The sequence below is a fragment of the Schistocerca cancellata genome, chromosome 4 (genome assembly GCF_023864275.1).
Source record: "Schistocerca cancellata isolate TAMUIC-IGC-003103 chromosome 4, iqSchCanc2.1, whole genome shotgun sequence".
Classification (NCBI taxonomy): domain Eukaryota; kingdom Metazoa; phylum Arthropoda; class Insecta; order Orthoptera; family Acrididae; genus Schistocerca; species Schistocerca cancellata.
In genome coordinates, this window is record NC_064629.1 from 893,189,585 (window position 1) to 893,213,462 (window position 23,878).

At 39.9% G+C, this 23,878-nt stretch overlaps 1 protein-coding gene across 4 annotated transcripts in view; it reads right to left on the reverse strand.

The window, feature by feature from the left end:
• The window catches only part of LOC126185052 (WD repeat-containing protein 7), a 352,004-nt gene that overhangs the window by 134,501 nt on the left and 193,625 nt on the right, over positions 1-23,878 (reverse strand). The gene's annotated exons all lie outside the window — the stretch shown is intronic.

Below are 23,878 nucleotides of genomic sequence, written 5' to 3' on the forward strand. Positions count from 1 at the left end.
ATTGAGTCCAATTAAGTATGTATCCTAATGTTCTTAATTAGTTTCAGAATCAAATGTAACAGTGTGCAAATAACAGAAAGACAATACTATTTACACAAATATCACCTGGAAGGTCCTGGTGGAATGTAATAATTTATGGAGTAAAGGTAACAACTCAGTAAATGGTACAGGTGTTTACTCATCAAAAGGCTAATAAACAAAACAAAACTGATCTGGACATCATACTCAAAAGCACTGTTTAGAGTTCACATCTTTGTTTTATTGTAAACTAGTGACCTTCCTCATCTCTGCTTGAGTAGCACTAAGTAACTATGGCTGGGTGACTTGTCTAGCATAGCGGTCATACATTACATTCATAAACCTTCCCAGTGAGTCAGTCTATCAGTGAAAACAGTATTAAAATCCCTACAGTAGTCCCTGAGATTAACCTTTACATACAGGGGACTATAATTTATAATATATGAGGTGCTGAAACACAGTGTCACTGTACTGCAATATTTGTCTGGAGTATAGCCATGTATGGTATAAATTTAGACAATAAGCAGTTTACACTAAAGAGAACAGAAGCATTTGAGATTTGGTGCTACAGAATATTAGATGGATAGATCCAATAACTAACGAGGAGATACAGAATTGAATTGGGAGAAAAAAGAAATTTATGGTACAACCTGATAAAAAGACTTTTTTTTAAATAGAACACATCCTGAGGCATCAAGAAACAGACAATTTTGTACTGGGGGGGGGGGGGGGTTGGGTGTTAAAAATTATAAAGTGAGACCTAGGCATGAATACTGTAATCAGGTTCAAATGGATGGAGGTTGCAGTAATTATTTAGATATGAAGAGACTTGCACAAGATAGAGTCTATCAAACTGCTGGCACTAAAGTGCATTTCGAGCAACTGTTTCAGCGTCATGGTCGGCCTCTTCTTAATGCGGCTGTGAGGTGCGTTAACAAGGGGGTGGGGAGGGCGCTGATGGCAAGGGCATGGGTCACATCTCGGTGGCAGCAGTTGGGTCTATCAGTAGATTGGGTTTCACAAGACATGGCCTGCACCTCAATAGGTATGGGAAGGAGAGGCTGGCAAAGCTTACAGGTGACAGTGTAATGGGTGATGGTGGTGGTGGGATCACTAATGGAAAAATTCCTGTAGTAGTTGGTTTTAGAGCTGCGCCTTTTTTAGACTGAAGTCAGCTGATAAGTATACCTGCTTAAAGGAAGTCCCTCTACCTAAGGGCTCACCTTGCGAGGATGTAACGTTTCCAAGTAGAGAAGGAATTAGCATATTTCATCAAAATATAAGCGGTATTAGAGATAAAGTTAGTGAACTGCTTATAGATGTTGACTCTGAAATTATTGGTATATCTCAGCACCACTCAAATAATTTGACAATTCAGAGGCTTCCTTTACCAGCATACAGATTAGCTGGCTGTTTTTCAATGAGCTCCTTGCTGAATGGGGGAGTGGCTATGTATGTAATAAACAGTATTCCATTTGAGTCCATAGTCATATCACGGCACTGCACTGAACAGATATTTGAATGTTGTGCAGGGGAAGTTGAATTTAGTGACCCTAAACTTCTAATTGTTGTTGTTTATAGGTCCCCTAGCTCTGACATCAGAGCATTTTTGTTCAAGCTAGAGAGGGTTCTTAATTCACTTTGTAGGAAGTACCAGAAATTAGTTATATGTGGCGACTTCAATAAAAATATTGTATATGATGGTGCAAGAAAAAGGATGTTGGCAGATTTCATAAATTCATATGATCTGATGCAGACTGTGTTTTTTTCCAACTAGGGTGCAAGGGAACAGTAGCACAGCCGTAGGCAATATTTTTATTCATTCTTCAATACTAGATGGGCATTCTGTTAGTAAAAGGGTTACTGGCCTTTCAGACCATGATGCACAAATTTTAACACTAAAAGGCTTTTGTACTCAAACAAATGTCACATTTAATTACAAACTATGCAGGAAAGTTAATCCAACAGCAATAGTGTGTTTTTTAAACCTTGTAAAGGAACAAGAGTGGCAGGATGTTTATAGTGCCGATAACATAAGTGATAAATATAATGATTTCCTTAGCACATCTCTCATGCTCTTTGAGAGTTAATTCCCATTAAAACATTCTAAACAGGGTACTAGCAATAATAGGCAGGCCGGGTGGCTGACTAGTGGGATAAGGATATCATGTAGAACAAAGTGGGAATTATATCAAAATGTTAGAAGTAGTCACAACCAAGCTACAGTAGCCCATTACGAACAGTATTGTAACGTGCATAAAAATGTTATTAGGAAGGCAAAGAGTATGTGGTATGCAAATAGAATAGCTAATTCACAGGGTAAAATTAAAACCATACAGTCAGTTGTGAAGGAAATGTGTGGTCAGCAGCACAAGGTCGACGATATAAAGTCAGGTCGCAGTAAAAATATTTCTGTTACTGATAAATCAGATATATGTACAGTATTTAAAAATCATTTTCTGAGCACTGCTGGTGAATTAAATAAAAATTTAGTTTCTACAGACAATCATAACTTTCTTGGCAAATGCCTTTCTGAGGTTGATGTCTGAAATATTTCTCTGCGATACAGACAAGAGGGAGATTGAGTTAATAATTAAATCATTGAAGGCTAAGGACTCTCATGGTTATGATGGAGTGCCTAGCAGAATACTAAAGTACTGTGCTGCACATATTAGCCATGTATTTAGCCATAATTTTTCCTTTAGGAGCGGTCAGTTTCCTGAGCGATTAAAGTACTCAGTGGTCAAGCCGCTTTATAAAAAGGGAGAAAGGCATAATGTAGACAATTTTAGACCTACTTATATGCCATTAGTGTTTGCTAAAGTTATTGAAAAGGCTGTGTATGTAAGGATAATTGATCATTTTATATCACAAGATTTGGCATCAAATGAACAGTTCGGCTTTAGAAGTCATTTAACAACTGAAAATGCTATATTCTCTTTCCTCTGTGAGGTACTGAATGGGTTAAACAAAAGGTTTTGAATGCTAAGCATATTTTTTATTTAACTAAGGTGTTTGTTTGTGTCAATCACAAAATATTGCTCCAGAATTTGGACCATTACGGAATACGGGGAGTATCTCACAATTGGTTCACCTCTTACTTTAGCAACACACAGCAAAAGGTCATTATTCACAATGCTAAGAATGGCTGTGATGTGGGGTATAGGCAACTGGGGGGTGCCCCAGGGATCAGTGCTGGGGCCACTCCTGTTCCTTATTTATATAAATAATATGCCCTCTAGCCCCCCATGAACCATGGACCTTGCCGCTGGTGGGGAGGCTTGCGTGCCTCAGCGATACAGATGGCCGTACCGTAGGTGCAACCACAACGGAGGGGTATCTGTTGAGAGGCCAGACAAACATGTGGTTCCTGAAGAGGGGCAGCAGCCTTTTCAGTAGTTGCAGGGGCAACAGTCTGGATGATTGACTGATCTGGCCTTGTAACATTAACCAAAACGGCCTTGCCGTGCTGGTACTGCGAACGGCTGAAAGCAAGGGGAAACTACAGCCGTAATTTTTCCCGAGGACATGCAGCTCTACTGTATGATTAAATGATGATGGCGTCCTCTTGGGTAAAATATTCCGGAGGTAAAATAGTCCCCCATTCGGATCTCCGGGCGGGGACTCAGGAGGAACAAGACTTTTGGTCAGGTGATTACAGGGTTATAAATACAAAATCAAATAGGGGTAATGCAGGAGTAGGTTTAATAATGAATAAAAAAATAGGAGTGCGGGTTAGCTACTACAAACAGCATAGTGAATGCATTATTGTGGCCAAGATAGACACAAAGCCCATGCCTACTACAGTAGTACAAGTTTATATGCCAACTACCTCTGCAGATGATGAAGAAATAGGTGAAATGTATGACGAGATAAAAGAAATTATTCAGGTAGTGAAAGGAGACGAAAATTTAATAGTCATGGGTGACTGGAATTCGTCAGTAGGAAAAGGGAGAGAAGGAAACATAGTAGGTGAATATGGATTGGGGGGAAGGAATGAAAGAGGAAGCCGCCTTGTAGAATTTTGCACAGAGCATAACTTAATCATAGCCAACACTTGGTTCAAGAATCATAAAAGAAGGTTGTATACCTGGAAGAATCCTGGAGATACTAGTAGGTATCAGATAGATTATATAATGGTAAGACAGAGATTTAGGAACCAGGTTTTAAATTGTAAGACATTTCCTGGGGCAGATGTGGATTCTGACCACAATCTATTGGTTATGAACTGCAGATTGAAACTGAAGAAACTGCAAAAAGGTGGGAATTTAAGGAGATGGGACCTGGATAAACTGAAAGAACCAGAGGTTGTACAGAGTTTCAGGGAGAGCATAAGGGAACAATTGACAGGAATGGGGGAAAGAAATACAGTAGAAGAAGAATGGGTAGCTCTGAGGGATGAAGTAGTGAAGGCAGCAGAGGATCAAGTAGGTAAAAAGACGAGGGCTAATAGAAATCCTTGGGTGACAGAAGAAATATTGAATTTAATTGATGAAAGGAGAAAATACAAAAATGCAGTAAATGAAGCAGGCAAAAAGGAATACAGACGTCTCAAAAATGATATCGACAGGAAGTGCAAAATGGCTAAGCAGGGATGGCTAGAGGACAAATGTAAGGATGTAGAGGCTTGTCTCACTAGGGGTAAGATAGATACTGCCTACAGGAAAATTAAAGAGACCTTTGGTGAGAAGAGAACCACTTGTATGAATATCAAGAGCTCAGACGGCAACCCAGTTCTAAGCAAAGAAGGGAAGGCAGAAAGGTGGAAGGAGTATATAGAGGGTTTATACAAGGGCGATGTACTTGAGGACAATATTACGGAAATGGAAGAGGATGTAGATGAAGACGAAATGGGAGATAAGATACTGCGTGAAGAGTTTGACAGAGCACTGAAAGACCTGAGTCGAAACAAGGCCCCGGGAGTAGACAACATTCCATTTGAACTACTGATGGCCTCGGGAGAGCCAGTCATGACAAAACTCTACCATCTGGTGAGCACGATGTATGAGACAGGCGAAATACCCTCAGACTTCAAGAAGAATATAATAATTCCAATCCCAAAGAAAGCAGGTGTTGACAGATGTGAAAATTACCGAACTATCAGTTTAATAAGTCACAGCTGCAAAATACTAACGCGAATTCTTTACAGACGAATGGAAAAACTGGTAGAAGCCGACCTCGGGGAAGATCAGTTTGGATTCCGTAGAAATGTTGGAACACGTAAGGCAATACTGACCTTACGACTTATCTTAGAAGAAAGATTAAGAAAAGGCAAACCTACGTTTCTAGCATTTGTAGACTTGGAGAAAGCTTTTGACAATGTTAACTGGAATACTCCCTTTCAAATTCTGAAGGTGGCAGGGGTAAAATACAGGGAGCGAAAGGCTATTTACAGTTTGTACAGAAACCAGATGGCAGTTATAAGAGTTGAGGGGCATGAAAGGGAAGCAGTGGTTGGGAAAGGAGTAAGACAGGGTTGTAGCCTCTCCCCGATGTTATTCAATCTGTATATTGAGCAAGCAGTAAAGGAAACAAAAGAAAAATTCGGAGTAGGTATTAAAATTCATGGAGAAGAAGTAAAAACTTTGAGGTTCGCCGATGACATTGTAATTCTGTCAGAGACAGCAAAGGACTTGGAAGAGCAGTTGAACGGAATGGACAGTGTCTTGAAAGGAGGATATAAGATGAACATCAACAAAAGCGAAACGAGGATAATGGAATGTAGTCAAATTAAGTCGGGTGATGCTGAGGGAATTAGATTAGGAAATGAGACACTTGGTGTAGTAAAGGAGTTTTGCTATCTGGGGAGCAAAATAACTGATGATGGTCGAAGTAGGGAGGGTATAAAATGTTGACTGGCAATGGCAAGGAAAGCGTTTCTCAAGAAGAGGAATTTGTTAACATCGAGTATAGATTTAAGTGTCAGGAAGTCGTTTCTGAAAGTATTTGTATGGAGTGTAGCCATGTATGGAAGTGAAACATGGACGATAACTAGTTTGGACAAGAAGAGAATAGAAGCTTTCGAAATGTGGTGCTACAGAAGAATGCTGAAGATAAGGTGGGTAGATCACGTAACTAATGAGGAGGTATTGAATAGGATTGGGGAGAAGAGAAGTTTGTGGCACAACTTGACTAGAAGAAGGGATCGGTTGGTAGGACATGTTTTGAGGCATCAAGGGATCACAAATTTAGCATTGGAGGGCAGTGTGGAGGGTAAAAATCGTAGAGGGAGACCAAGAGATGAATACACTAAGCAGATTCAGAAGGATGTAGGTTGCAGTAGATACTGGGAGATGAAGAAGCTTGCACAGGATAGAGTAGCATGGAGAGCTGCATCAAACCAGTCTCAGGACTGAAGACCACAACAACAACAACATGCCCTCTAGTATTACAGGTAACTCTAAAATATTTCTGTTTGCTGATGACACTAGCTAGGTAGTAAAGGATGTTGTCTGCAACACTGGATCGGTTTCAAATAGTACAGTTCATGACCCAAGTTCATGGCTTGTAGAAAATAAACTAACACTAAATCACAGTAAGACTCAGTTTTTACAGTTTCTAACACACAATTCAACAAAACCTGACATTTTAATTTCACAGAATGGGCATATGATTAGTGAAAATGAACAGTTCAAATTTCTAGGTGTTCAGTCATGGAAAGCCCACATTTAGGATATTTTCAAAGACTTAATGCTGCCATTTTCACTATTCGAATGGTATCTGAAGTAAGTGATCGTTCGACACAAAAATTAGTCTACTTTGCTTATGTTGTATTGTATTATATTTTAAGGTAACTCTTCCCATTCTAAAAGGATATTTTTGGCTCAGAAACGGGCAGTTCGGGCAATAAGTGGTGTAAGTTCACGAACCTCTCGCCGACTCCTGTTCATGAGTCTGGGTATTTTGACATTGGCCTCTCTCTCTCTCTCTCTCTCTCTCTCTCTCTCTCTCTTACTGTCATTTCTTGTTAACAATATTAGTTTATTCCCAAGAATAAGCAGCTTTCACTCAGTTAATACTCAGCAGAAATAAAACCTGCGTTTTGATTGAACTTCCTTAACTCTTGCGCAGAAAGGTGTGCAGCAAATTGCTGTATCAGTTTTCAATAAGCTACCACTTGAATTCAAAAATCTTTGCAGTAATCCATCTGCTTTCAAATTGAAACTGAAGAGTCTCTCATGGGTTCACGCCTTCTATCTTGTTGAGGATTTCCTTGAAAAATTAAGCTGATCCTTGTATTGTTGATTGCGTTTACTTGAACTTATGGACTGAGTTTTTTCGGGCTCGTAAACATTTATTTTTATCCTTTATAACTTTTATGTTGTAATTTTATGTACTGACACGCTCCACGACCTTGGAAATTTGCTCTCAATTTGGTCCTACGGAACTTGGCATGTAAATAAATAAATAAATAAATAAAATAACAAATAAAAGTCTTTGAGCTGCAGACCATAACAACAAAAATGAATTCATATAAACTGAAATTCATCAGGCAGGTGTCAGACTGCAGGTCTGCAGGTGAGATCTGCAGGTCCTCACCGCGTGGTGCAGGGCAATGCCCTGTAGTGACTGGTCTCATAAGCAGGTGGTCATTGACCCTGTGTTTGGTGCTGAGGTGGCATGGCACGTTGGTTTTCTGGGAAACCTGCAGATGTGGCCAGTGGGCAGGCATCACCGAATATCACTTAGCAGTGTGCACTAAAGGTAAAGCTGGAACAGGACAGGACCTGTGTGTTTTCTTTGTGTCCTGCCATTTCAAAAAGGTAGGTAAGATCTTATCTGGGTTCGTGAGAGAAGACTTATATTTGTGAACGGAATGTCAGCAGGTTTGTACAGAGCACAGTGTGTCATCCTCTGTTTCCAGGACAATGGAGTTTGTTGCCCTGATCACTGCAGAACAATAGTGGGAAGAAAGAAGATTTGACAGTCTTAAAAAGAGGAGCTTGAGTGGGGATTGGATTTCATTTCCCAAGAAAAGACAGCACAGCTGCTGTGTGCATTGGCTAGCGCAGAAAATTTTCTCAAGAGGGGAAGGTTGTAGCTAAATTCTTAACACTTTGCCAGCTTGGAGAAATAAGAGATTGGCCAGCTTTGTCAGTAGAGGGAGGGCAAGTTTTATTATGAGTTTCCCCATTGGGAGAATGGCTACTAAACCTCGTGATTGGAAAGCAAGTGTGTGTTGTGGCAGGAGGGGGGAATATGAAGAATTGGGAGCAGGGAGGATTTTTTAGGCACTTAGCCTTCAGCTTTTACATGAGGAAGTATCAGGACAATTGATAGATGTTCATCGCTTTGGGCTTTTAGGCAAGGATGTAGCAAGACAATTGATAGATGTTCGTCACTTTGGGCTTTTAGACAAGGAAGTAGCAAGACAATTGAGAGACTAAGCTCTTAGCTTTTGAAATATCGGGACAGTGAAGAGAGGCACATTCAGAGACTGCACAAATGTCTGCTTGTGTCTGTGTATGTACGGATGGATATATGTGTGTGTGCGAGTGTATACCTGTCCTTTTTTCCCCCTAAGGTAAGTCTTTCCGCTCCCAGGATTGGAATGACTCCTTACCCTCTCCCTTAAAACCCACATCCTTTTGTCTTTCCCTCTTTCCTGACGAAGGAACTGTTTGTTGCAAAAGCTTGAATTTTGTGAAAGATGATGAGACTTACCAAACAAAAGCGCTGGCAGGTCGATAGACACACAAACAAACACAAACAAACACACAAAATTCTAGCTTTCACAACCAACGGTTGCCTCATCAGGAAAGAGGGAAGGAGAGGGAAAGACGAAAGGATTTGGGTTTTAATGGAGAAGGTAAGGAGTCATTCCAATCCCGGGAGCGGAAAGACTTACCTTAGGGGGAAAAAAGGACAGGTATACACTCACGCGCGTGCACACACGCACACACGCACACACGCACACACACACACACACACACACATATCCATCCGCATATACATTACGTTTTGAATTAATAGTCAGATCCTTTCCTTGATCCAACCCCTACAGGCTTAGTCATACTACAGTCTAATCTGAATGAGCCTGTATAGAGATTTTAAGTTTCTGTTTCCTTTTACTTCTACATCTACATCCATACGCCACAAGCCACCTAACGGTGTGTGGTGGAGGGTACCTTGAGTACCTCTATCGGTTTTCCCTTCTATTCCAGTCTCGTATTGTTCGTGGAAAGAAAGACTGTCAGTATACATCTGTGTGGGCTCTAACCTCTCTGATTTTATCCTCATGGTGTCTTCACGAGATATAAGTAGGAGGGAGCAATATACTGCTTGACTCTTCAGTGAAGGTATGTTCTCGAAACTTCAACAAAAGCCCGTACCGAGCTACTGAGCATCTCTCTTGCAGAGTCTTCCACTCGAGTTTATCTATCATCTCCGTAACGCTTTCACAGTTACTAAATGATCCTGTAACAAAGTGCGCTGCTCTCTGTTGGATCTTCTCTATCTTTTCTATCAACCCTATCTGGTACGGATCCCACACCAGTGAGCAGTATTCAAGCAGTGGGCGAACAAGTGTACTGTAACCTAGTTCCTTTGTTTTTGGACTGCATTTCTGTAGGATTCTTTCAATGAATCTCAGTCTGGCATCTGCTTTACTGACGATTAATTTTATATGGTCATTCCATTTTAAATCACTCCTAATGCCTACTCCCAGATAATTTATGGAATTAACTGCTTCCAGTTGCTGACCTGCTATATTGTAGCTAAATGATAAAGGATCTTCTTTCTATGTATTCGCAGCACATTACACTTGTCTACATTGAGATACAATTGCCATTCCCTGCACCATGCTTCAATTTGTTGCAGATCCTCCTGCATTTCAGTACAATTTTCCATTGTTACAACCTCTCGATATACTACAGCATCATCCGCAAAAAGCCTCAGTGAACTTCCGATGTTATCCACAAGGTAATTTATGTATATTGTGAATAGCAATGGTCCTACGACACTCCCCTGTGGCACACCTGAAATCACTCCTACTTCGGAAGACTTCTCTCCATTGAGAATGACATTCTGTGTCCTGTTATCTAGGAACTCTTCAATCCAATCACACAATTGGTCTGATAGTCCATATTCTCTTACTTTGTTCATTAAATGACTGTGGGGAACTGTATCAAAAGCCTTGCAGAAGTCAAGAAACACGGCATCTACCTGGGAACCCATGTCTATGGCCATCTGAGTCTCGTGGACGAATAGCGGGAGCTGGATTTCACACGATCGTCTTTTGTGAAACCCATGCTGATTCCTACAGAGTAGATTTCTAGTCTCCAAAAAAGTCATTATACTCGAACATAATGTGTGTTCCAAAATTATACAACTGATCGAGGTTAGAGAGATAGGTCTATAGTTCTGCACATCTGTTCGATGTCCCGTCTTGAAAACGGGGATCACCTGTGCCCTTTTCCAATCATTTGGAACGCTATGCTCTTCTAGAGACCTACGGTACACTGCTGCAAGAAGGGGGGCAAGTTTCTTCGCGTACTCTGTGTAAAATCGAACTGATCATCCAGCATTAATCCTGTGATATTATAAGCCCATGAGTTTGTAATTGATTATAAAAAATCTCAACCACACTTTAATTTCTGTAGCTAGATGGCCCCTCAAAATATAAGTTTTTGTAAGGACCATACATTGGACTCATTTGTCAGGGCTATTAATTTTTTAATATTCCTGTTGCATGTTAGCTTTTCATTTCCCATCTGGATCTGTTGGGGGCTATCTGCACATCGACAAAGTTCAGTTGATGCAGATCACAGTGGAAGTTACTAACAGTCCACAAGCTCAGTGGGACCTTATAAAATATGTGAAAAAATGATGAGCATTGTGGAATAAATTCATTTATGTCTCTACAAGCAGAAGTGCCCTTGCCACAATGTGTAAGCTAACTAACATGATTCCCTACTTAACCTAACAGATAAGTTAGTGACTTGTACATTTTCATACTACAACTGTTTAATTCTTCAAGAAGACAACTGTGATTGATGCTGTGAGGCACTATTGACATATCAGAAAAATTTCTTAAGATAGTATTAGTCATTTAATTACTTACCTAGTGTTAAAGCAACAGTTAAAATGACTTTTAGGAAAACATCAGAATGTCATGCAAGAAATAAAATCAGGCTCTATAGTATAGCAGGTAACACAATTAACTAAAAATTAAAAATGGATTAACTAAACTTGTCTTGAGAAGAACCTGTACTCATTATGTACTTTTTGTGTGATCAATAAGATCATTTACAATGAGGTACTGACTTCAAATGATAAATCTCATTCTGCTAGTGAATCAAGTTTCTTTAATGATATAGCTACTAACAGCAGCAATTGCTTCTCGGAAATGTACATAATTTATTTAAGTGTGCGTTCAGTTTAAAATGACAACTTGGTTAATTGTAAAGGATTTGTCAGTAGGCAATATTTAAAGTTTACCTGAAGTCTTAACCTACAGTTGATCAGTCTTACTGTTTTGTTTAAATTGTAATGACAACTTTTTTGTTGGAATTAACAATGAATAGTCAATTTATCAGTGAATTTTAGATCTTACATTCCCCACACAGTACAATTAGCCAGCACAATGTAACCGCACGACACACACACACACACACACACACACACACACACACACACACACACACACACACACAGGTATGTATGCTGTAGCATGGAGGAGGATTCATCCAAAGGCTAGCAAGGTTTTCAGTCTTGTTTATGTGCCGGTCGACAACTCATTTCCTTCACTATATGGGAAGTTGTTATCTTTACTCCTAAATTCTTTATTAATTTCATTGAGCAGCCTCTTTCTTATCATCTTACGATGCTGTACAAGTGACACTAAATCATATGGAGTCCACGAATGCTTCCAGACCTACAAATGTTCACAAGGATACAAAATTGCAGACCATTTTTAAGGTTTGACAAGAAACAAGCTATTAAATCATGCATCACGTGTGAAGATACTAAAAATTCACATCAAACAAATTATTTATGCATACAAAATCCAAATTCCCTACAATTTTTGCATATCTGTTGAGTAAATGTGTTAGGCAACCTATATGCTTCATACCTCTTGTATTTAAATGGGTCCACACTATTAAAGCAGAAAAGGGAATTAGCGATCATAAAGCAGCTACTGCATTGATGATTTCAGCCGTAAATAGAAATAGTAAAAAAGGTAGGAAGATTTTTCTGTTTAACAAAAGTGACAAAAAGTAGATTTCAGAGTGCTTGATGGCTCAACACAAATGTTTTGTCTCAGGTATGGGTAGTGTTGAGAATCAGTGGACAAAGTTCAAAACCATCGTACAATATGCATTAGATGAGTATGTGCCACGCAAGACCATAAGAGATGGAAAAGAGCCACCGCGGTACAACAACTGAGTTAGAAAACTGCTGTGGATGCAAAGGAAACTTCACAGCAAACATAAACATAGCCAAAGCCTTGCAGACAAACAAAAATTACATGAAGCAAAATGCAGTTTGAGGGGGGCTATGCAAGAGGTGTTTATATGGTCATTCCATTTTAAATCACTCCTAATGCCTACTCCCAGATAATTTATGGAATTAACTGCTTCCTGTTGCTGACCTGCTATATTGTAGCTAAATGATAAAGGATCTTTCTTTCTATGTATTCGCAGCACATTACACTTGCCTACATTGAGATTCAATTGCCATTCCCTGCACCATGCATCAATTTGTTGCAGATTCTTCTGCATTTCAATACAATTTTCCATTGTTACAACCTCTTGATATACTACAGCATCATCCGAGGCACAAACACATTCATGCAATCATACAGACACAACTCGTGCGCACATGGCTGCCGTCTCCGGCCACTGTGTCTACAGTCTCTGAGAAACAGATCCCAACAAACCACCTCTCATGTCTCCCTGTCTCTCAATTACAGCCAATAGGCTAGCAGCAAGAAGTGGTGGCAGCACTGACTGCAAACTGAGTGGAGTGGTAGGAAGGGGACAAACAGTAGTAATGAGAGAGTAGGGAAGCGGCACACGTACTCAGCTGCACCCAGCCAGCGATGATGTACGACACCTCAGTAAACAAACCATTTCATCTACTGTGACACAAACTATCTTTTTCCAGCGTTTTCTTCAAATTTCCCTGATATTTGCCTGCTATGTTTGAAATTCCTCATATTCCCTGATTTGTCAAACCTGTGGCAACCCTGTAAATGGATGTTTTGTCATTGAGAGATGTATTGTACATGTGACTGTTCTCCTGCACGTTTCAGAGTATGCTCTCCAGTGCATCTTAAGACATGTCAGGCTCAGCAGTGAATGCACACCCACACCCACACGCACATCCACACCCACACCCACACGCACATCCACACCCACCCCCACCCCCACGCCCACCCGCACACGCACGCACGCACGCACGCACGCACGCCCGCCCGCCCACACGCACGCCCGCCCGCACACACGCACGCCTGCCCACCCACACGCACACCCACATGCACACCCACACGCACACCCACATGCACACCCACACGCACACCCACACGCACACTGTCTATGTTGATCCATTTGTCACCTACTTCTGCCGAAAGTGCACGCAGTTCATTAATGGATGCAAAATTTATCACTGTCGACTCATCATCATTTTCATTGACTTCCATCTTCACTCAGTGAGGCATACAACCGTTACTGATGAAGCACCGTGCCGAACTGTTCTGATGATTCTGGAAGGCATCCAACTGTACTGCCAAGTGTGCCAAACTATAAATATGAGTCAAATTCTGATGCATGCTGGACTATTGGGTCTGCCACAGTATCACAGTCTTAATGTATACTGTTTATTTTTTTAGTCCCAGTTATACATTTTTCTGTAACAGCAAGACGAGTTGAGTCCTGGATCATCTTCGATCTGTGTAGCTGCATCAGCAACCCATCGTGTATGTATCAGAACTACAGATCAAAATCACATTATTCTGATGTGCAGTTCTAATGCAGACATGGCAGGCTGCGGACACAACTACACTGCTATGAAGATGACACAGGCAGAGTGAAACTAGTCACGGTGTAAAAAATGAAAGAAAGAGAAAGAAAGAAAGAAAGAAAGAAAGGAAAAATTGTGCGATTGGCCTGAACAATAAGCAATATGTATATTAATATCAATGCAGTTGCTGAATTCTCTCATGACGAATATGTGGGATATAGTGATATGCTAATTTCTTGTCATTAGCACTATGCCAACTTAAAATCCTTGAACTTGCTTCTGATACAGTAAGTTCATGTAAAACCTATCAGTAATGAAACATTTATTTTTGTACATGTCGTGGAAGCACATGAGACACTATGCTCTCTGTCATGCATGTTCAAGACACAATCTCACTACACACAATAGACTGAAACATGTATTCAGACAGAGGATAGGAAGTTCAAACACTTGTGTGAGGTGATGTGAACTATCCATAAAATGTAGCAAATATTAAGTGTAGTGAACTATTACTTCAGTTAACCTATGGGTATGTGCGACAAGCGCATAGCCTGGTAAAATCGCATTTCCAAACCCATGTTAATATTTGTGTTTCTTCTAATTTTACTTAGGGAATCGAACCCCATGATATTGTTCACTATATGCAACACACACTACAGCATTACCCCACTTTCACATTTCCGCATTTTATGTTTTCCTCCCACTTCCGTATTTTTTCCTATTCTGTCAAGTTCTGTACACTGACAATGTGTTGGAAACCTCAATTTTACATTTCTGAATTTTTGTAGTTCTTGCCGTTTACACCCTGCCTGGCAGCTCCACTTTCATGCAGGCTCTAAGAGTGCTCTGTTTAAAGTGCGTATAATTCACAAAATCTGAGAAAGGCTAAGCCTCTGAGCTGAAATATCGAACAAATAGTTAACAAGCAAATTTAATCAAATGCTATTTTTGTGTACTGATATCATCTTGAACATACGTGGAACAATACTACCAGTACTATAAATGATTGTTACATAATGAAACTCATTTTTAGGCCTATTTCACTGGAACACAAGTTTCTTCTTAGTGTATAAACTTTGTATACATATTAAAAATGAAGCTCAGGTGTCATACATTTTAAATGAAGCATAGTTTATGGTTTGGAGATGTCATAAATCTGCTTCATCCCACACACTGTTCTTGTGTGATGTCATAGCGCGAGCTGATAGTTGAGCGAATCTATAGCATTTTTGCCAGTGAAGTTTCTCATTTCATGATTACTGTTTTTGTTGTTGAAGCATTACAGTTATTGGTGATTTATTAGTTTGTTTATTAAGTTTCCTTTTCTTTTTTACTGTATCTGAATTGAGAGGCCAAGTCATTTGCCACAATCTTCTTTATTTCTTGTTAATCTTTGTGTGTTATGGTATTTTTATTGTTTTGTTATCGGCTCTTTCTGATCAATGGAGTGAAAAGAAAGAAAATCATTTACTGTGGAAGAGGAGGACTGGATTTTGGAGAGAGTGGATTCCTCCACAGAACACGAGTAGCACTTGCATGTGAATTGCAACTTTCAGTATCAACTATGAATTCAATTGTAAAAAACAGAAAATATCATACCTAGTGCTACAGAAAGCAGGCAAAGTGCCGAAAAATGAAAGTGTGTGACCTGTTCAAAATATGATGATTTTGGAGGAAACCACAAAACATTGATTTGAGATATTAAGGGCAGCAGGTATTGCAGTTGACAGGTGTTTTTAAGGGAGAAAGCACTTAAAGTGACCAACATTATTGACAGAGAGAATTTCAGTGCCTCCAATGACTGGACTGACAGGTTTTGAAGAAGATACAGACAGGTTTTGAAGAAAATACAATGTATCTCATAGAACCGTCTGTGATGAATCAAATGATGTAGACAGTGACATTGTGCAGCAGTTGAGAAATGGAAAATTACAGGCTTTAATTGTAAAATATGATGCCAAAAACATATTTGACACTGACAAAACTGGACTTTTTTTTAATATGTTGCCAAACAAAACTTTGGCATTCAAAGACAATAAATGCCATGGTGTTGAACATGTACACTGAGGCTATCAATGATGTTGGAAGCTAATGCTGATGGCTGTGAGATGCTTCACCCCTTTTCAATAGGGAAATAAAAAAGTCTCATCATTTTATAAATATACATTTACTTCCTACTTCGCACGATGCCAACCAAAAAGCCTGGATGACCTCACACCTTTTCAGAAAGCGGCTAGCTGCATTTGATGCGAAAATGGGAACTCAAAATAGAAAAATACTTCTTTTTGCTGATCACAGTCCTGCACACCTTATTTACAAGAACTTACAAAATGTGCACTTAGAATTTTTCTCAGCTAACAGCACATGCAACTGCAGCCTATAGATCTCAGAATTATAAACTCCTTTAAGTCATTTTATAGGAAGAACTTCGTTCAAAGGCTTTTGTCCACAATAGATTCTGGGATGGATCTCACATCTAGCAGGATTTCAGTGCTGACAGCACTGCATTTCCTTGATAAGTCATGGAAGGCTGTGAAGGAGGATACAATAAACAATTTAAAAAAAGCAGGATTCTTTAATGGTACAAGGCATCAGTATGGGGGTAGGTAGATGACAATGATATAGATGCAGAGGAAAAAACCATGGAGGAATTTGCTGTAGAAAAACTGTCGGCTAATCTTCTCTCAGTGATGGAGGAGGAGGAGGAGGAGGAGAAGAGTGTATTAATGCCCACCAGTTCTCAGGGAGCTGCAGCAGTGGAAGCACTACAAAAATATTTTTCTTTTGTTGAAGAGTGTGAAAAATATGCTTGAGACACTCTATGAATTGAAGAAACAGACTAAGGGCACATCAAACAAAAGAGCTAAACAAAAAACTATTAGTCTTCTTTTGTAGAAAACAATAATTGTTACAACTATGATTTTTAATTGTAAATATTGAGTTAATATTAAAATTTGAATGCTTCTGAAGAAGACATAACATTCCTATTATGGACACCTCCATTTCCCATACCATAAAATATAAGCAAAACGTAAGAATCAGCTCACAGGAAGGCTATCCCACAACATTTCAGCTACTTGTACCGTTCTACTTTCCAGTGGATAAGCAGAATTAGAAGGCAGTGCAATATCAGCAGTTGCTTAGCGATTCTACCCCTTTATAATTTTACTCCAGTTTACACCACCAATTCTCCAATCCCCTGAAAAGTGTAAAAGAGGGGTAATACTGTATTGCTGCTGTGATCTTGTACTATTGATAAAGTCACACACAAATATGAAGAGAATAATTAGTTCTAATTGGTTAATACTGTTACGCAACCTGTAAAATCTGTTATGGGCTTCTTTGCTAGATTAAGTGGCAGAAACAGATGCAACATTTAACTTTAAATGTGAACATTTTAGGTTAGGCTTTACCGTGACTGTTATTGACATCAAATGAAACAAGAAATTTACTGTTAGCAGTCACGATGCTTTTCAAAGGTTTAAACCTCCATCAGCGATGTGTTAGTGAAAGGAACCTGTGACCACTGGAGACTGTGCCACAAGTTCCTCAAAAAATCTTCACACGCACACACGCGCACACACACACACACACACACACACACACACACACACACACACACACGTCATGGAGATAAATAAATGGTGACTGGTAACAGTAAACTTGTGGTTTCATTTGATGCAACATTTCATTAACTGTATACATATTTTACTTTTCGTAAATGTCAACAGAAAAAAAATTCTATATGCTGTAGGATGACTGGAGAGTATGAAACTGATAGGTTAACATAGTAAATTGCATCACAATATTCAAAACAAAATATGATGAGTGACAGATAAAAGTAAACCACTGACAATGTAGAATTTGATGCTTTTTGAACATCTGGTTTCATTCATTGTATGCGAGGAGAAACAATTCTGAGGCAGCCATTCAGCAGCTGCTGATTAACATAAGGCACACAGACATGGGCAAAAGCAGACAGTTTCACTAGATTGTGAGCAACTACACATTTTCCTACTTCATGTACACATTCTCTCTCATATTACTACACAGACAACCAATTGTGGCTCTGGAGGTACTTAAGCACCACACAGCAATCAGCCACAAGTAAATAGCTGCCTATCCTCATCTGATACTATTTTCAATTCCATTTTACTAATTTGTGAATATGTGGCAGGGAAACACAAGCAAATAAAAAGGGGCAGCAAAATCCATAATAAAAGTTGAAGCTTCTTGGTATCTTAAAACTGCGGCAGACCATGACTCGAAGTTAGGACCTTTGCCTTTCACGGGCAATTGCTCTACTGACTGAGCTACCAAGCAACATTCATGACCTGTCCTCACAGCTTTACTTCTACCAGTACCTTGTTTCTCACTTTCCAAACTTCCTAGAAGCTCTCCTGTTGAACATGCAAGACTAGCACTACAGAAAGAAAGGATATTGCAGAGACATGGATTAGCCACAGCCTGGAGGATGTTTATAGAATGAAGCACTTGCTTGCAAAAAACAAAGGTCCCGAGTTCCAGTCTCCGTCCCGCAAAGTTTTAATCTGCTAGTAAGTTATATATCAGCGCACACTCCACTGCAGTGTGAAAATTTCTGTCTGGAAACATCCTCCAGACTGCGGTTGAGCCATGTCTTTGCAATATCCTTTCTTCCAGGAGTGTTAGTCTTGCAAGTTTTGCCGGAGAGCTTCTGTGAAGTTTGGAAGGTAGAAGACAAGGTACTGGTGGAAGTAAAGCTGTGAGGACAGGTTGTGAGTTGTGCTTGAGGAGCTCAGTCAGTAGTGCACTTGCTCAAAGTGGGGCAGAGAACTTGAGTTGATGTTATGGTCCTGCACACAGTTTTAATGTCAGGAAGTTTCATACCAGTGCAAACTCTGCTGCAGAGTGAAAATTTCATTCTGGACAATAAAATTTGTCTGTAAGCCAAGTTAAATAAACAATGGGATAAGTTATTTGTACAAACTATCACTACAAACATGGAGAATAATGTAAGAGTTAAAAACAACAGGCATAGAAAATTATCCACAGTCAAGAGGGTATTGCTATTACTAAATGGCAGAAGTTAACAAAGTGTCACAGACAAACAACTTAATCTGAAAGACTAATAACTACAAATAAGTTGAAATTCCAGTTTTCTTCAGCCTATGATTATAATCTGGGATATTTTCTATACAGTCTACGTCCATAGTGGAACACTTAAATCAGTCCATACCCACTAACTTATTCCAAGCAGAGATTTGGCTTTTCATTATCCTCTTCTGTTTCCTTAACTTTTAGATTCTTTCTGATCTGGCTGCCCTTTCGTCAATAGTTATGGTGTACTGACTTCATTTAAATGTTTTTTGTTCATGTCTCGAGTGTGCTCCTCAGAATAGCCCTTTCTTTTCTGTTTTCAATTTGTTTCGTTGTTATATTCAACCCTTCTAAATCATCCTGGATCTCTCTGAACCACTTTTTCCAAAAGTATTTAAATAGTTAATTCTATATTTAAAAACAAAGATGATGTGACTTACCAAATGAAAGTGCTGGCAGGTCGACAGACACACAAACAAACACAAACATACACACAAAATTCAAGCTTTCGCAACCTCGGTTGCCTCGTCAGGAAAGAGGGAAGGAGAAGGAAAGACAAGACAAAAGGATATGGGTTTTAAGGGAGAGGGTAAGGAGTCATTCCAATCCCGGGAGCGGAAAGACTTACCTTAGGGGGGAAAAAGGACAGGTATACACTCGCACACACACACATATCCATCCACACATACACAGACACAAGCAGACATTTGTAAAGGCAAACTCTTTGCCTTTACAAATGTCTGCTTGTGTCTGTGTATGTGTGGATGGATATGTGTGTGTGTGTGTGTGTGTGTGTGCGAGTGTATACCTGTCCTTTTTTCCCCCTAAGGTAAGTCTTTCCGCTCCCGGGATTGGAATGACTCCTTACCCTCTCCCTTAAAACCCATATCCTTTTGTCTTGTCTTTCCTTCTCCTTCCCTCTTTCTTGACGAGGCAACCGTTGGTTGCGAAAGCTTGAATTTTGTGTGTATGTTTGTGTTTGTTTGTGTGTCTGTCGACCTGCCAGCACTTTCATTTGGTAAGTCACATCGTCTTTGTTTTTAAATATATTTTTCCTTCGTGGAATGTTTCCTTCTATTATAACCATAAATAGTTAATTCACTATACTAGGAAGCAGTGAAAGTGGTGGCTGGGAGGAGGAGGTCAATTTTCTCACCCCTTGTCTTCTCCCCGTCTCTAAATGTCAATGAAAAGCCTCTGGCCTAGTCTGGTCTGTGACCTGGAACTCACACTGATATCACAGCATCATTTCCACCATGGGTGACATCCAGGTAGCACCATAAGAAGCAAAGGCTATCAAATAGACACCTATCATTAACAGAGTTTACAATACTGCACTTTATTCACACTGCTGCTGGCACAGCTTTGCTTTGCTACTATACACTATGCAGCCTTTACTTACATGTGCACCACATGGAAGTGTAGTATAGTGATGACAGTCTCAAGAGACACAGAGCCAAACAAAGAGTGTTATATACAAGGTATATGAATTTCTTTGGTACCTTAAAGATAATGGCAGAAGTGACAAAATGTTACCACCAGTGTAGATTGCAACAACAAATGCATGTGGTGTTTCACTATGAAGCATACAGAGAATATCTGCTGAAGCAGGGGCGCTGGAAAAAAGCATTTGCTTAACTTGATACTAGGGTAGGTGTTATGATCAATAATCGATACTGAAATTGTATGTTCTGTGTAGCTATGACGGTGATCTTTGGTCACCAATGGGTTTTCAGCCACTTGAGTTTTGGCCGCAGTGAAGTGTAGTCATTTTCAAGTTCTGGCAATAAATATGTGTTTTTGTTTTACACAAATCATGGAATACTGCATCATGATTTCGTTAGTCCAGTGATAGTTAAAAACCCACACCTTTTCTTGGGCCCAGAGCAGCAAGGGAATCATCACCAAGACAACGAGAAGCCACATAGACAACGCAGATTCAGCAGCATCAACAAAGGAAACATCATGGCCAGCTACACAAAGTACTACACAGCCATTAGCCACACCGTAACAGTGTCCTTTTGCAGCATAGTAGAGACGGCCCATGATACATTGACTCATCAATAGGCACATAAACACATCACACACATTTTGTCAGTAAATAAAAGATGCAATGAAAATTCAGCACGGTAGCAATTAACAAAAATGTGGATAGACAGCCACTCATCTGAAGTCAATTGATTCATGGATCCACAGTACAGTAGCGTCCCGATAATCTAAACTAATTGGGACTGGATCTTGCTCGGATTACCAATTTGTTCGGATTAGCCGGAATTATGGTGACGTGTTTCTAGAATGAAGTATACCAAGCAGATAAGTAGGTACACCATGGTAACAAATGGGAACAAGTGTGGGAACAATGGCTCGCTCTCACTCCCTGCACTTGTTGTTGTGCATTGTTGAGACCTTTGTAGTGTCTGAGGTCAGTGCACTGCCAACTGGCTTGCAAAGCACTTGGTTATGTTAGTTATCGATCGCTGGCATGTGTAACAGTTGTATTGTATTCATTCAGGTGTAGTGGTGTACATATTTTCATCGTGAGTAAATGGAAACATACAATGTTAACTCTCAAAGAAAAACTGAATGCTTTGAATCAGATAGACAATGGTGAGAATGTATCTAAACTGGCAACGGGACTGGGTGTTGGTAAAGCAACCACTTTTCATTGGAAGAAGAACTGGGTGAAGCTTGAACAGTCCTGTGAAACATCTTCGGGAAAAACACTCGAAATTCAGCAGACTTCGAAACAGTCCCAGTACGATAAAGTGGACAAAGCTCTTTTCCTTCGGTTTACACAAGAAAGAGAAAGGGGAACTCCTTTGAGTGGAGCACTGGTTCAGGAGAAGGCTGTTTACCCAAACAAGTTAATGAATGGTGATGAGACTTTTAGTGTGAGTACGGGTTGCTTGGATAGATTTAAAAAAACGCCATGGAATCTGTCAGCTACCAATTACTGGAGAGAAGCTTTCTTCTGACCGTGATGCAGCGAAGGAATACTTGGGTGAGTTTGAAAAAATGATAAGAGAGGGAAAGTATTCTTCTCAACAAATTTATAACGCTGATGAGACTGGCCTTAATTTTAGGGCAGTGATAACAAAAAGCCTGGCATCAAAACCAGAAGTCCATGCTCCTAGTTTTAAAATGTGCAAAGATCATGTGACTTTATTAGCATGCAGCAACACTGCTGGTAATCACAAGCTGCCTTTAATGCTGATCAGCAAATCTGCTGGGCCCAGAGCTTCTAAAAACTTCAACATTAAGTCCCTGCTTGTATATTATCGCAACCAGAAAAAGGCACGGATGGATGGTAAGCTGTTCAAAGAATGGTTTCATGGAGGAAAATCATTTGTCTCCCCATGCAGTCCTTTCGATTGATAACGCGCCATCTCACCCCAGCACTGAGGAACTATGTGATGGATAAACTGTGGCGAAGTTTTTGCTGCCGGATGTTACACCACTTCGACAGCCGATGGACCAGGGCATACTGCAAACAATAAAACTGATTTACAGAAAACAATTATTAAGAATGCTGATCCTAGATGATAGCATTACTTTAGTGGACAAAATAAAAAAGACCAATGTGAAGGATGTTGTTTATAGTGTCCGCTGAGGCATGACAGAATATTTCAGAAAATACTCTGAGAAAATCGTGGAAAAAACTTTGGACATCTCTTGAATTTCAGGACAACCTAGTTGAAAATGAAGAGGAAAATCTACTACAAATGATACAGACAATCCCTGGACGTGAAGAAGTTAGTGAAGGAGAAGTAGATGAGTGTATGGCAGTGGATGGGGCATGTGTGGTGAACCTTACTGATGCTGATTTAGTTGCTGCTGCGACTCAAGACCAGGAAGAAGTGGAATGCTGTGACACAAGTGACAATGAGCCTGGAAGCGACAAAGGAAAGCTGGTGCCACACAGTGATGCAGCAGAAGCTCTTGACCTCACGCTATGTTATTTGGAGCAACAGCCCACTGCAACACCTGCTGCTTTGATGTTTGTGAGACGATGGCAAAACTATGCGTCCTAACAGACTGTCTTCATTACACCAAAAAACAACTGAGTTTTTGTCATCTAAAAAGTAGGGATAAAATGTACACTGTTTTTTTAGTAAGTTTGACAGCTTTTCTTTCATTGTTATGCATTGTTTAAACCTAATATTTTCTTGCCAATTTTTCTAATATGTGTTTACTGTACTGTGTAAATTAAAATAGTGTGTATGTACAGAAGTTTATTGCACAGTTTTCCATACTTAGATTAACATTTTTCATGTTCGGATTAACCGAGCGTTCAGATTACCGGGACTCTGCTAGATGCACACACCAATACAAAGAATATACTAGCTTTCAAACTATCACTATGTTTCCAGTTTAAGCACATATTCACCCCCACCTCCTCTCTCTCTCTCTCTCTCTCTCTCTCTCTCTCTCTCTCTCTGTGTGTGTGTGTGTGTGTGTGTGTGTGTGTGTGTGTGTGTGTGTGTGTGTGTGTGAGGGGGGGGGGGTAAAAAAAAAAAAGAGGGAGGGTGGGGTGGGGTGGGGGGTAACTCTAAGGCTGATCTGTTGCCACACAGCAATCACTTATAGGTGAGCAATTGCCCTTCTTCGTTCTTTTTAATTAGTTCCATGCTGGAATTTCTGTTCTTGAAACATAATAAGCACTGATATTTCACAAAAGTTACATTGGCTCATTCGTTCAAATGCACAACTTTCAGAAGCAGTATACAATATACAATCCATATAGTCAACCAGAAGACTGAATATCATATTTATTAACACATCATTAAGTGGCACATGGTAATGATTAACTCAAACCTCA